Source organism: Podarcis vaucheri (genome assembly GCF_965113315.1).
Source record: "Podarcis vaucheri genome assembly, chromosome: 7".
Lineage (NCBI taxonomy): Eukaryota > Metazoa > Chordata > Lepidosauria > Squamata > Lacertidae > Podarcis > Podarcis vaucheri.
In genome coordinates, this window is record NC_138765.1 from 4,130,190 (window position 1) to 4,143,009 (window position 12,820).

The 12,820-nt window shown below is 51.3% G+C and overlaps 1 protein-coding gene across 1 annotated transcript in view; it reads right to left on the reverse strand.

Annotated features, from left to right (window-relative positions):
• Window positions 1-10,947, reverse strand: part of LOC309536780 (leucine-rich repeat and fibronectin type III domain-containing protein 1-like protein) — a 74,637-nt gene extending 63,690 nt beyond the window's left edge. The window contains exon 1 of the mRNA XM_082231084.1: window positions 9,606-10,947. The gene's annotated coding sequence lies outside the window, so the exon portion shown is untranslated. The remainder of the gene's footprint in view (window positions 1-9,605) is intronic.
• Window positions 10,948-12,820: the final 1,873 nt, after the last annotated feature.

Genomic DNA, 12,820 nt, shown 5'->3' on the forward strand with positions numbered 1-12,820 from the left:
GCAAGCAGCTATCTAGCCTCCAATGAAAGAGATTACACCAACTTCCTAAGGGATCTGTTCCCCTCTCAGACGGCTCTTGCTCTCAGAAAGTCACTCCTAATGTTTAGTCGGTGTCAGGGAACTGACATCAGAGGAAAGGGAGTTGGTAGGGCTCCCAGAGACTGGGAGAGAGTCAGCAGCCAAAGCAGGGACCAGCAGGGGGAGCGAGGGGTCTCTGGAGGAGGATCTCAGTAATGCTGAGAGAGACGCAGCAGCCCAGGCAGGAAACAGCAGGGGAGAGAAAGGGGTGAGAGACACGTCCAGCGAAAATAGCGGGGAGGTGTCAGAAGCAACTGTAGGGAGACCCATACTTCGCCGGAAGCTGCCACGTCGTGAGTCCAGGAGACGCGTTTCCGTTAAGGAGCTTCTTTGCTGGAAACGCTTCCGCAGGCAGCCACTGTCAGACTCTACGAGTGACTAGAGCAGACATGTTTGAGGAGCTCTGTCACACACAGAGGTTTGTGGAGCCGCACAAACTCTGAAGGGGCACAATTTTAAGCACAAGCAGCTAATCATCCCCTGACAGCAGTCTGACAGTCTCTGTACGCTGCCTGTGCAGGAGAAAGCATCATGAGCAACCCAGCCGGAACCGGAGAGGCAGGGGTTGGAGCTGGTCCAAGCTTGGAAGAAAGGTATCAAGCTCTGGAGGTCCAACTTGCGCTGCAGACGGCGAGGCTCGAGGAGAGAAGGGCTCAGGATGCAGACAAAAAGGGGAGAACCACTCAGTTCCCCAGAAAGGTACCAGGATTGGTGCAGAAGTTTGGGGGGGACCCCAAGGATTACCATGCCTTTAGGACCGAGATGCAATATGCCCTTAATGTGCAGTTTGATGAGTTCCCTGATGAGGAATCGCGAGTTGCTTTCGTAATTGGGCATCTTGAGAAGGGGGCGCGAGACTGGGTTCGACCCCTGATGGCAACGCACAATGATATCCTAAAGGACACTATGAAGTTCTTTCGTGCAATGGATATCATGTTTTCCAGCGATATTGAGGAAGGGGTGGTGCGCAGACAGCTAATGGCTTGCAAGCAGGGAAGCAGATCTGTCCGTGAGTACTGGACTGAATTTACCATGCTGATTCACAGATTGGGGTGGGATTTATCGGCGGCACCCATTCAGATGCTATTTGAAGAAGGTCTTTCTTCGGCTGTGAAAGACGAGCTGTCCCGGAGCCCCAGGGCGGTGTCTATGGATCAGCTGACCAAATCTGCGCTGACCATTGGAGCGCGCCAGGAGGCAAGAGCCTTGGAGAGGCGGGAAGGGAGAGGGGAACGTTGGAAGGAGTTCCGCATTCCAGACATTCCTGAGCCAGCTTTCCCGCCGGCAGAGCCGATGGAAATCGGAACAGCCCGCGCGCGCGCAGTTTCAAAGCCCAGTGAGGGGGCTAAGAAGGAGGGAAAAGGAGCCCGGAAATGCTATCTCTGCCAACAGCCAGGCCACTTTGCCAGAGTCTGCCCCCAGAGGAAGGAATGGCAAGGGATGGTGGGAGCTGTTGAGGGGGGAGAGCAGGGAGAAACGGAGCAGGTAAAAGCCAACGCCTGGTTGCCACCGTCAGGGCACTGCAGCCAGGCCAAAGAGCAGTGAAAGTGCCCGTGCCAGAAGCTCCTCGACCTGCTCTAGTGATTGAAGTGTCACTAGAGCTGCAAAATGGACACCCCCTAAAAATAAAGGCGCTGTTGGACTCAGGCAGCTCCTGCAATTTTATGAGCAAGGAGTTTGCTGCTGAACACCAGATACAGACGATCCCTTTAAGCAACCCCCTGCAGGTGACCACGATCGATGGCAGGGAACTGTTGGGAGGAGGAGTCAGCTTGCAGACCGTCCCAATGATAATGAGGGTGGCAAGGCACACAGAACTGATAGCGTTTAATGTGGCCACCTTGGGAGGCGCTCCCATTATTTTGGGAATGAGCTGGCTAGCCCTACATGATCCGCTGGTGGGCTGGCATCAAAGAGTGGTTTCCTTCGGTTCAGCACATTGCTTAGAACACTGCAGGGGGGAAAAGGGGTCAGCAGGGGCCCAAGCCACCCTGGCAGGGACTGAAGTAATGGAGAAGGGGAAGGTGCCACCACAGTATGCTGATCTCAGCGACGTGTTCAGCGAGAAGGAAGCTGACCAACTACCCCCACATAGGCCCTTTGATTGCCAGATCAATTTACTCCCTGGAGCACAGCTTCCTGTAGGCAAGTTGTATGCCATGTCAGACAGGGAAATGCAGGAGTTGCGAGAGTTCATTGACAAGAACCTGAAGAGAGGCTTCATCAGAGAGTCCAAGGCAGCGGGGGGTAGCCCAGTGTTTTTTGTGGATAAAAAGCACACGGACAAGCCGAGACTTGTATGTGATTTCCGGCGGTTAAATGCAGTGACAGAGCCGGCGGCTTTTCCTATGCCCAGGATTGATGATATTTTGACCAGGGTGCGGAAAGGAAAGATTTTTACAAAGCTGGACCTAAGGGGGGCGTACAACCTGATACGTATAAGGAAAGGGGATGAATGGAAAACCACCATGTTCACCCCTTTGGGGGCATTTGAATACCTCGTTATGCCTTTTGGATTACAAACAGGCTCCGCGTGTTTTCAAGCCTTCATGAACCACGTACTGGGGCCTTTGCTCTACAAGAATTGCGTGGCCTTCTTAGATGACGTGTTGGTGTATTCGGAGAATGAGGAGCAACATGTGAGAGACGTCAGAGAAGTGTTGAGCAGGCTGCAAGCCAACAGGCTGTGGGTGAAACAGGAGAAGTGTCAGTTTCATACCAAGGAGGTGGAATTCCTGGGGTACCGCTTGTCAGACAAGGGGTTGGCCATGGACCCCGGCAAGGTTCAAGCAGTGCTGGAATGGAAAACACCCAAAACCAAGAAGGATGTGCAGAGGTTCCTAGGGTTTGGAAACTTTTATCGTAAGTTCATCCGAAACTTCGCCCACCTGACGGCGCCCATCACGGACTGTCTCAGCAGTAAAAAGAAGTTTGTTTGGACGGGGGAGGCGGAGCGAGCGTTTGAGGAACTGAAAAGGGCCTTCGCCTCTGATGAACAACTTCTGCATGTGGATTTACAAAGAAAGCTGAGGGTCGAAACAGACGCTTCTGACAGAGCCATAGGGGCGGTGCTTCTTCTGCAGCCGGGGAAGGAGGAGTCAGAGTGGCGACCGTGTGCCTTCTTTTCGCGAAAGCTGAACAAATCCGAGAGGAACTACACGGTGTACGACCGGGAACTTCTTGCGATTCATGAGGCTTTCCGGAGATGGAGGCACCTGCTAATTGGTGCACAACATAAGGTGCAAGTGTGCACGGACCATAAGAATCTAGAGTATTGGAGAACTGCGCGAGTGCTCAACCAACGGCAGTTGAGATGGGCCCAGGAGTTCTCCAAATTTAACTTTGAGATTTGTTACGTGCCAGGCCCAGAGAACGTTAGGGCGGACGCTCTCTCACGCAAACCTGAATATTTGGAGGGGGAGGGTGCACCCGAAGAGACCCATGTCATTCCAGAGGACCGCTGGGTGTGTGGGGCGGCATTGGTGGGGCAAAGGGAACTGGTAGAGGGAACGGTGCAGGATGAATACGCCCAGGACAAACTCAGGGGTCTCAGGAGGGAGGGAGACAAACCCGGGGGTTTTGAGGAGAGAAACGGGGCGTTGTACTACAAGGGAGCGTTATATATACCTGAAGGGGAATTGAGGGAAAAGGTACTCAAGCAACTGCACGATAGCCCCACAGCAGGGCATTTTGGGCAACACAAAACCATGTGGCTGGTTACCAGGGAATTCTGGTGGCCCAAGGTCAGGGAAGATGTGCGGGAGTATGTGAGAGGGTGTGACCAATGCCAACGAGCCAAGGGGGAGAGGCGGGCACCGGCAGGTTTATTAGAACCACTACCCACGCCGGAAAGGCCATGGGAGGCAGTGGCAATAGATTTCATGACTGATCTGCCAAGGTCCAGAGGGAAAACAGCCATCATGGTTGTGGTAGACCTGTTAACCAAGATGGCCCACTTTATAGCCTGCTCACATGCGGTCACAGCGGAAGAAACCGCTAAATTGTTTGTGGAAAATGTGTTTAGGCTGCATGGCGCCCCCTTGAGGGTGGTTTCTGACCGAGGGAAACAATTTACTTCCAGGTTCTGGAGGAAGCTCATGAGCTTATTGCATGTAGAGGTGAATTTCTCAACTGCCCGTCATCCAGAAACCAACGGGCAGGCGGAAAGAGCTAATGGTGTCCTCCAGCAATATTTGAGGTGTTATGTGAATGACAGAGAGAATGATTGGGTGGAGAAGCTGGCGTTGGCAGAATTTGCCTACAACAATGCAGAGAACGTGTCCACGGGGATGAGCCCCTTTTTGGCTAATCACGGGTGTCATCCCCGAGCCTTCCCAGGGGGGGAAGGGGAGAACTGGAGCGTTCCAGCTGCAGAACAGTTCGTTGAAGAAATGGAAGCGATCCATCGCCAGCTCCAACTTAATTTAAACAGGGCGAAGGAGGAATATAAGAGGCAGGCAGACAAAACCAGAAGGGAAGGGGAAAGCATTAGGGTGGGGGACCAGGTGTGGCTGTCCACCCAAGGGTTACCATTCAAAGGGGGTTGTAAGAAGTTAAGACCCAAAAGGCTGGGCCCATTTGAAGTCACGCAGCAGGTCAACCCAGTGGCTTTCAGACTCCGGTTACCGAACCACATGAAGCTGCACCCAGTGTTCCACAGGTCGTTGCTGTCACCGTATAAAGGGGACAGAGAAGGGAGGGTCAATAGGGGACCAGCTATGGAGGAAAAAGAACACAGCTACCATGTAGCGGAGATTCTCGATTCCAGGTGGAAGGGAGATCAAGTAGAGTATTTGGTAATGTGGGAAGGGGAGCCGGAGTCGGAAAACACCTGGGTCATGGCAGAGGATGTAGATGACGAGGTTTTGATAGAAACTTTTCATCAGAGATTCCCTCGTAAACCTCAGCCAGTGGCGAGGTTCCGGAGGGAATACTTCGCCACCACCGACGAAGAAGAAGAGTTGGAGGGGTTCTCTGATTCCGAGGCGGAGGAGGATTCAGCGAGCCGGAACGAAGACCGATGGAGGGAAATGTTCGAGACGTCTGAAGATGAAGAGGATTCTTTTCGGGGTTTCAGCTCCTCACCGCCCAGAGGAGAGAGTAGGGGCGGGGGGGAAGGGGGCCCTGGAGGGGAGGTGGATGTCAGGGAACTGACATCAGAGGAAAGGGAGTTGGTAGGGCTCCCAGAGACTGGGAGAGAGTCAGCAGCCAAAGCAGGGACCAGCAGGGGGAGCGAGGGGTCTCTGGAGGAGGATCTCAGTAATGCTGAGAGAGACGCAGCAGCCCAGGCAGGAAACAGCAGGGGAGAGAAAGGGGTGAGAGACACGTCCAGCGAAAATAGCGGGGAGGTGTCAGAAGCAACTGTAGGGAGACCCATACTTCGCCGGAAGCTGCCACGTCGTGAGTCCAGGAGACGCGTTTCCGTTAAGGAGCTTCTTTGCTGGAAACGCTTCCGCAGGCAGCCACTGTCAGACTCTACTAGTGACTAGAGCAGACATGTCTGAGGAGCTCTGTCACACACAGAGGTTTGTGGAGCCGCACAAACTCTGAGGGGGCACAATTTTAAGCACAAGCAGCTAATCATCCCCTGACAGTCGGGATAATCATCATCATCATCATCCCATCTGGCTGGATTTTCCCAGCCACTCTGGGCGGCTCCCAACAGATTAAAAACAGAATAAAACATCCAATATTAAAAGCTTCCCTAAACAGGGCTGCCTTCAGATTTCTTCTAAAAGTCAGAGAGTTGTTTATTTCCTTGACATCTTGATGGGAGGACATTCCACAGGGCAGAGGGGTTACCAAATACATGACTGAGTTGAAGGTTGGGGCTCCGAGGTCGAATCTAGGTGGCTGAACTACAATTCCCATCAGCCCCAGCGTGCACGACCAGTCACCATGGGAGTTGTAGTCCGTACACCCAGAGCACCCATACACCTGTAGCAACACCCAGAGGGCCAAAAGTTCACCGCGCCCTGTCTAATCCAACCTCCCTCTCTCCCCCAAACTCTTTGGGGGCTTCAGAGAGTAGATGCGAATTTAATTGGTTATTACTGACAATTGTCAGTTTATCTACCCAGGGCAGCTGTTGAGAACATAGATTTGAAGCGAATCGCTTTGCCTGCCTCCTTTAAAATTTTATGCGCCAGATGTCAAGGCCTGTTGGTGAATATTTAGTTTGCCACTTTTGATGTACGGTTGGCTGATAACTTCAGAAGCGCTGACCTTAACGTGCCCTTCATTTATTTTTATTTTATTTGTACAGGTTTGCTGTGTTTTCTAATGTTGCATTAAGCAACTGATGAAAACCTCATGCAAAAGGAATGTGGCCTGTCCCAGATCTGTTAACAGGATGCTTGAATAAATATATGATATTTGTTCTGCTGCAATAAAGAGTTCTGTATTCTCTCTGCATTTTTGGTCTTTCGTTGATAAGGTAACTCAGCAAGTAAGCCAAGCTGCAAGGCGGGGGGGGGCGGGGAATAAAGCACGGCTCTCTCTTTGGGTCTGTTGTGCAAAATGAGGCACAGAGATTGTTCAGAGCTCCACTGAGGAAAACAACTTGCGGGTTACTGAATCCATAATGCATACGCTACACTCAGATTTCTGCTCAGAGAAAGTCCAAATTCGCTCCGCTTCAACTAATTTATGCAGAACAGCATTAATTTACATGATGTATTAATATTGCAAGGCTTTGGGCTTGTTTGTTTGTTTGTTTGTTGCAGAATTTATTTAGCTCACATTAGCAAGTGAAACAAGGGCATGGGACAAGGGGGGGAGGCAGGAGAAGCAAACACCCCCCCCAAAAAAAAGAGGGTCAGGGAAGGGTTCAAAACATCCCACCCCTTTACCACTTGAATGTTTCTGCCTGCCTCTTGCAGAATGACTATTTCTGGTGCAGAGTCAAAATGGGGGGACGGGGGACGGACGACATGCAAACACTTTGGGGGAAAGTTCACATGTTCTGCGAAAAAAGTTCCAAGTCCGTGCTCAGTGCAGACCCCTGAACGCCTTTCTTGAGGACTAGAGACTTGAGAAAGGAAAGGAAAGAGAAACAAATGGATATTCCCTATCCACTCCATGGGTAGCCAGCCCTTTGGATATTCTGGACTACAATTCCCATCAGCCTGTGGCTAATTGTCAGGGTGATGGGAGCCCCCCAAAACATCTGGAGAGGATCGCTGCTGGATACCCCAGATTCCCAGCTCGTGGTGTGCTGCAGATGTGTGGATTGTGTCCCTATACAAGTGCTTCTCATACTTGGGTCTCTGGCTGTTTTAGGACTACAACTCCCATCATCCCTAGCTAGCAAGAGAAGTGGTCAGGGATGATGGGAGTTGTAGTCCCCAAACAGCTGGAGAAAGCAAGTTTGGGAAACGCTGCCCTATACCCTCTTGTCCCTGTCAGAGGAAAGAACCAGGCAGCCTCTTCCCTTAACCCATCATTTGCCAATCTGGCACCCTCCGGATGTTGTACGCTACAACTCCCAGCAGTTTATAGAAGTTGTTGCCCAGAACATCTGGATGGCAACAGATTAGCAAAGTCTGCCTTAAACTAGCTGCTCAACAGCGTACATTCCCATAATACTTACAGCCCAATATTCTTGCCCTCTGCTTGCAGGAAATTTGGGATGGGGGGGTTGGGAATTTCAAGCCCTGGCTTTTGACACTTGGGGCATATATTTTTAGGACCCGCCTGATTTTTGTGTTTGCAAGTTTATTATTATTTATTTGTTGGTTGCATTTATATCCTTTTTCTCCCGTGAGTTCAAGGTGATGTAATATATGGTTCTCCTCTTTATTTAACAACCCTGTGCAGGGGGGTCAGCTGAGAGGCAGTGATTGCACACACACACACACACAGTCGCAGCCACTCATGTCTTGTGGGAGATTTGAACCCTGGTCTTTCAGCTCCTATTCCAACACGCTAACCACTACACCCCACTGCTTTAAACTGTTTTAAATATTGTGTTTTATCGTTGCAACCCATCCTGAGACTTTAGGATGAAGGGTGGGTTAATAATAATAATAATAATAATAATAATAATAATAATAATAATAATGCAAAAGTCACCAGGTCCCAAATGGCTGAAATTTTTTTAAAAAATCAGTGTTTGTGGGATAAATAGAGTTGGAGCCATCCAAACGAAGCGAGATGGAAACCTGGGCTCAGGAACAAGGGAAAAAACCCTTTCAGTCACTTGCCACACCTTATATCACACAGATATAGAGACAGCACGCTCCTGAAATCTCGTAAATTTCCTTAATCTCGCTTCATTGGCTCAGCTCTCCTAGCAACTCCGGCAAGAGTGGGCAGCGAATTTCGGGGTGCCAGGAAGGGCAAGGCGCAAAAACGCACACATACACACGTCACTCCCACACTGCAAGGGTTTTGGGGGTTCACCCCACGCAGTGGGGGGGGGGCAGTACAATTTCAAAGTCCGGAGGAAGCGAGGTTTTCCCTTCTAGCTTGTTTTAGAAGGGGGCAAAGCAACTTCTCTCTGTGAGCGCCCGCCGGGCGAGGCAGCCACAAAAAGGGGAGATCATATTATGAATCACTGTGCGCTCCCATCTCCTCGCTCAAAGGGCTTTGAAGGAATGATCTCAAAACAAAACCCAAGAGTTCAATAATTAAAACCCCCCATTTTACGGCGGGGGGGGGTGATCTCTAAAGCATCTTAATCACTCCTCTTTGTTAAGAAGACAGTCGCTGTAAAGCACTTGGGCATGCAAATTACATCCCATAGTAATCGATAGCAATATCATCCTCGGGAGCCAAGGGTTTGATGGCCATTTGGAGAGTTCTTATTTGTGTCTAATTTTCTTTTGTTTTAATCTCCACTGATCCGTCTCCTTAGTGTGTGACACACACACACCCATCGTGAAAGAGTAGATTAGAATAATTCTGTTTTTAATGAACAGGGCAGGAGGGGGGGGGGATGGACTGCGAAAAGAAAATCAAGGCGACAGGAAGGGATGAGGTGGTATAGGACTTCCTCATCACTTCCCATGGCCCTTGCAAGGATTACTGAGCAGCGATGGGGAAAGGCACTCTGCACATGCTCTATTTCTTCTTCCTCACCTTCCAGATTTTTTTTTTAAAGTCGGGCGAGGCCTCAGTGGGCACAGGAATTCAGTGGCAAAGCAAATGCACTCTGCACATGCTCAGAAAACCACCTTTATCTGGTTAAAATCTTGGTTCTTCCTCCAACTCCTCAAAAAAGAAAAATCAAAAAAACCCAAATCTATCGCAAATCCACTCCCTCCAAAAAAATGTTTCTAGCCGATGGATGCAACTGAGAGCTCTTTAGCAACATAGATTTCTATTTGGGCAAGGTTTTGTAAGACCCACAAGGCAGAGCATGCTACAAATATATATATATATATATTATTTTTTTACAACCGTGTATCCAGAGCCAATACCCCCACCCAGCTCCATCGGTATCCCAGACAAGCCGGCTTGCGCTCCAAATCTCCGGAGGGGTCTTTGGGTGCCAAGAAGCCCCGGCAGCCCAGCAACGCGCCTACCTTGCTCTGCAGCTCCAGGGACCCATAGGCGTTGGGGTTCACTCCCCACGGCGGCCGGTTCCTAGGGCAGCTGCTCCACCATCCATCCCAGTTCCTCCAAGTCCCTAGAACTGGGAGTCCGGCTCCCATCGGGGAAACCGGTGTGCCCGTTCGGAGGAGAGCACTGCACCGCCAGGGATGCCAGGCAAAGTGCCCATTGGCACCCCGGTTGGCCAAAATGCCCTGCGATGAAATAAGATCTGTAGAGCTACAGAGCGGGGAGAGGGGAGTTCGAAGCCCGCCGCGCCAGCCTCGCTGCCTTCTGCCAGGCTCCCGGTACAAAAGATGCGCTGGACGTCCCCAGGCAGCGGTCTTCTCGCCGCCGCTGCGCCAGGATAGGTGGCCGCCGCTTCACATCCTGAAACGATGCTGTCCAGAACAAAGAGGAAAGCCCATCTCCTTCCTGCAAGGTCTTCCTAGGTTCACCTTTCGGAAGCGATCCTCAAGCCCTGGGAGCCACCCGACGGAGGGATTCCTTCTGCTTTCTTTCAGCTGGTCTCCAATGAGGAAGATGGAGATGGGGGAAGGGATCTCTTTCTCTCTCTCTCTTTCTCTCTCCACCAGGGCGTGGAGCTTGCAAAACTGCCCAGAGGTTTCTCTTCGCAAAGGCAGCGGCCATCCAGGGGACCCCAGAAAACACCTTTTCCTCTCTCCTTAGGTTAGCAGCCCCGGATAGCAGAGAAGATATACGCGCACGTTTAATGCATAATAAAATCAACCAGCGGCGACCACCATCTCTCCCGTCTGCAATCCCTCCGCGGCGGCGGACAAAGAGTTAATGTTGCACGGGGTGCGCGTCCCCGGGGGGACTCTCCTGTCCTCTGCCCCCCCCAGCGCCGCTCCTCTATCGCCCTTGCAGATCTCTCTAGAAGCCAAAGAGGGCGGCTTGGGCTCTGCCGGGCAGCGAGGCTCCTCCGCTGGGGGATGGGCGGCCCACGCCCACCGTGGGCATCGCAGCTTGGAGCGGGGTGGGGGGATACAGCGGCGAGCCCCTCTCAGCCGGGCGCTGCATGTGAAGAAAGCCCCCCGAGGAGGGAAGAGGAAAAATAGCCCGGCGGTTCTAGGGCTCGAGGTCGGCGGGGCAAGAGCGGAGCATCCGCAGAGGATGGAGGATGCAGGTTGCCAGGCGATGGGTACCAGATGCGGGGGATGGAGAGAGGGATGCAGGGAGCGCGCCGGCAGGATGGCCCCGCCGAGGGCAGATGGAGAGGGCCGGAGCCGGCAGCCTGCAAGACCCGGCGCGGGCTCCCTGGCCCAGGATGCCCGGCGCCAGCAGCCGCGCCTTCAGGGAGCGCCTCCTTCTGGCTTGCGCTGGCGAACAAGCAGGGCGGCTTCTGGGCTCTGGACCAGGCACCGGGCGCCCCGCCCCGCCGGCTCTTAAAGGCGCAGCAGAAGCCCCACCCAGGTTAGGGGGCTAGCTGGCTTGCACGCTCACACGCACCCATCATTGGCACCCAGGGCAGACTGGTTGCTGCGTTCCTTCTCCCTAAGGTCCCATACCCCTTCATGGATCACTGCCTTGGTGAAAGGGCTTGAATAACTCAGAGAAGCTATCAGCTCTGCCGTGCAGGGCCACCCAAGACGGACAGGTCATAGTGGAGAATTTTGACCAAACGTGATCCACCTGGAGCAGGAACCGGCAAGCCACTCCAGTATCCCTGCCAAGAGACATCACCTTGCCGACAAAGGTCCGTATAGTAAAAGCCATGGTTTTCCCAGTAGTGATGTATGGAAGTGAGAGCTGGACCATCAAGAAGGCTGATCGCCGAAGAATGGATGCTTTTGAATTCTGCTGCTGGAGGAGACTCTTGAGAGTCCCATGGACTGCAAGAAGATCCAACCTCTCCATTCTGAAGGAAATCAGCCCTGAGTGCTCACTGGAAGGACAGATCCTGAAGCTGAGGCTCCAAGACTTTGGCCACCTCATGAGAAGAGAAGACTCCCTGGAAAAGACCCTGATGTTGGGAAAGATGGAGGGCACAAGGAGTAGGGGACGACAGAGGACGAGATGGTGGGACAGAGTTCTCGAAGCGACCAGCATGAGTTTGACCCAACTGCGGGAGGCAGTGGAAGACAGGAGGGCCTGGCATGCTCTGGTCCAGGGGGTCACGAAGAGGCGGACATGACTAAACAACAACAACAAAGGTCCCAGAGCGGGTTGTTGAAACTCAACGTTAGAATAATAGAACAGGAGGGACCTCTAGGGTCATCTAGTCCAACCCTCTGCAATGCAAGAATCTCAACACATGGTCTCCCATCCAACTTGAAACCAGACCGGACCCTGCTTAGCTTTGCAAATGTGCTAGCATTAGGACCATTAGGAACAATTGAACTTACATAAGAACATGATATAAGTAGATGGATCAGCGTCCTGGTCTCACAGCAGCCAACCAGACAGAGATACCTTTGAGCAGTACATGAGCAGAAGAACCCACAACGACCCTCTTCTAACCCTCAAGGTCACCTCCAGAGAGTTCCATAGTTGAGTGGCGGGATTCAAACTCTGGCCTCTGGGAATGTAAGAAAGTGAAAAGCTTTTGGGAAATGATATACAATGAAATGAAAAAAATGCTAAGATATACTTTTGTAAAAAAAAACAACGGAGGCTTTTCTTTTAGGGATTGTAGGAAAGGATATAAGAAGAAAGGACTGCAAGCTCTTCCAATATGCAGTAACGGCAGCCAGAATCTTGTTGGCCCAGAAATGGAAGCAAGAGGAAATACCGACGATAGAAAATGGAGACTGAAATTGACAGACTATGCGGAACTGGATAAATTAACTGGGAAAATCAGATACACCAAAGACCAAAAGTTCATCGAAGACTGGGGAAAGTTCGTAGATTATCTGAAAAACACATGTGGCATGAACACAACGCTAGTGGGATTTCAAGAGGCACTGTAAAAATAGAGAAGTATTGTTAATATGAAATAGTGGAAGAAGGAAAGTATAATGGCAATACGAAAGAAGGGAATGTGTAACTAAAGTTATAAATACGGATGATTGTCAGAGACGCTGAAGGAAGTTCAAAAAAGAGACAATTGGTTGTATTTTGGATAAAAATGTATAATTGTATGGAAAATCAATAAAAATTTATTATTAAAAAAAAATCAAACTCTGGCCTCTCCCAGGCCCTAGTCCAACACTTGAACCACTACACTACACTGTCTCTTTCTATG